This window comes from Eschrichtius robustus, chromosome X, assembly GCF_028021215.1.
Source record: "Eschrichtius robustus isolate mEscRob2 chromosome X, mEscRob2.pri, whole genome shotgun sequence".
Taxonomy (NCBI): domain Eukaryota; kingdom Metazoa; phylum Chordata; class Mammalia; order Artiodactyla; family Eschrichtiidae; genus Eschrichtius; species Eschrichtius robustus.
Genome location: NC_090845.1, coordinates 116803756 through 116806012, shown reverse-complemented (window position 1 = coordinate 116806012; position 2257 = coordinate 116803756). Strand labels below are relative to the sequence as shown.

General features: G+C 45.5%; 1 non-coding gene across 1 annotated transcript; it reads left to right on the top strand.

The window, feature by feature from the left end:
* Positions 1-1283: 1283 nt before the first annotated feature.
* On the top strand, positions 1284-1386 carry LOC137757570 (U6 spliceosomal RNA). Its single transcript, XR_011072409.1, has one exon. It is a non-coding gene; the product is annotated as a U6 spliceosomal RNA (small nuclear RNA).
* The last annotated feature ends 871 nt before the right edge of the window (positions 1387-2257 follow it).

Below are 2257 nucleotides of genomic sequence, written 5' to 3'. Positions count from 1 at the left end.
CTGTTCAATAAAGAGTTCCACTGGGGAGAGAGAGGGGAGGAGAATCTGTGTGTCCCTGTGTCCTCAGCCCAAGGACTTTCCTAGTCCGAATGACCTAAGTTGTTACTAAAAGAAAAGTGGGTGAGTCCCAACCAATATATTCATAAAGTTTGCTGCTTTCTTAGAAAGAAGTTGCAACCAAGCGTCGGGCAACGCTCCCTGGGCATTTTTCATGGGCTAGTTTGCGAAAGTCAAGTGAAGGAATTGTTTGAATCTTCTTTGACAAGTGCTGTGTGGGCCAAAGCTTCAAGGAGATTTATCAAAGTCATTGAAGTAGCTTCTACAACAAAGGAGGGATGTAATATCTAAGTTGTGTAAACCTAGGCCATTCGGGCTGGGAGGCAGCTGAAGGTGAGGCTATTTTAGCGGAGCCAGCATTTCGAATTCACTCTTCCTTTGTCCTCCTTGGCCTACCTTCTCAGTAATGGATTTGTCAACGACAGGATTGACCTAACCAATTTCCTGACAGCAACGCCTTGTTGTCGAGCAAACAATTATAGTAAGAATGTTGAGATTTGTGCTCAAATTGTATTTTGTTACACCGACTTCCTTCAGACCTCAAGTGAGTATGGTATGGAGAGCTTTAACACGAAATGATCTCTATGAAGAATTTCATTTTCCCAGGATCTGTGAATGAAATGGATACTGATCCACTATTGTTTTCTCCCAGGGCTTACCTGGAGGGAGAACAGAGGGGCTATAGACGTGTGTGCTCCTCTCTTTCTTTGGGGGAGAGATCAAGCAGATAAGAGCGAGGGATCTTCAACCAGCAGGGACTCCCCTTCAGAGGAGGAATGTGAACAGGTCAATTCTTCCAGCTCTTGATGGGTTTGGGTTAGGAGTTTGTGTGTATTTACGTGTGTAGAATTGGACACGCTAGGCCTGTCAGCTTGGGCTCATAAACAAATATGATCAAGGGTCTCTACTTGATCTTTCCTTGACAAAGAATGTACATCCGCACAGGGCTGGAGGGTCCCCCTCTTTCCTGCAGCCCGATGTCGCCATCAATCGATTCCCTGCGTAGAGGTAATGTACCAGGTGCAAACCTCCTTAAATGTTATCATCCAGCCCGCATTTCACCGTTTTGTTGATGAGACTATCATGGAAGACGATACAGTTTAGAACACACAGAGGATCAGCAGAGCTTAGAACGTGCAGGTAAGGAAGAGTACTTATTGGACCAGAAAACCTGGAGCAGGGGCTTCACTGTTTTGTAAGTGAGGAAGGAATTAAAAGTCAGCATCAGGTGCTGGCTTCCAATATACTAAAATTGGAACGATACAGAGAAGATTAGCATGGCCCCTGTGCAAGGATGACACGCAAATTCGTGAAGCGTTCCATATTTTTGAATGGACTTGAGGACACGGGGAGGGGGAAGGGTAAGCTGGGACGAAGTGAGACAGTGGCATGGACATATATACACTACCAAATGTAAAATAGATAGCTAGTGGGAAGCAGCCGCAGAGCACAGGGAGATCAGCTTGGTGCTCTGTGACCACCTAGACGGATGGGATAGGGAGGGTGGGAGGGAGGGAGGGAGACGCAAGAGGGAAGAGATATGGGAATATATGTGTATGTATAGCTGATTCACTTTGTTATACAGCAGAAACTAACACAGCATTGTAAAGCAATCATACTCCAATAAAGATGTTAAAAAAACCCAAAAAGTCAGCATCAGAAACGCACCCTAAGCTATTCTAGGTTGTTGGTTTCATTTTTGTTTGAGGACACCGTTGCAAAATATAACCCGGGCTGTAGGTTCAGTCAACTCTCAGTACTTTGCCCGATCTTCGTGCTGTCCTGTATTTCACACCTACTGCAGGTGTTGCTATAGAAGCAGGAGCACTATGGCCTTCCTGCTTCCCGTCATCAAACATCGCTCTTTGACTGGAGCTGCTCAGAGGTTTTCCTCTTTAACATTTTCGAGCCCAATAGTGTGTGGGTTCCACATTCTTTTCTAAATATGCAAAAGCCACCTGTTTGGGAATGTGGTCCAGAATATTGCCGGGGCTCAGCGTCAGGCTCACTGCTTTGCAGTTTCCGGAATCCACCCATATGTGTGTCTATGTTTAGCTACCACCATCAACATTTTCCATCTCTTACATGTTTAGCCAACTTTTGCGTGGGCTGTAGCTTTGACCTTGCAGCGAAGTCCTAAGCGTGTATGGGACCAAAATAAATAATTAAAAGATCATCTGTTCACCGCAGCCGGCAACCT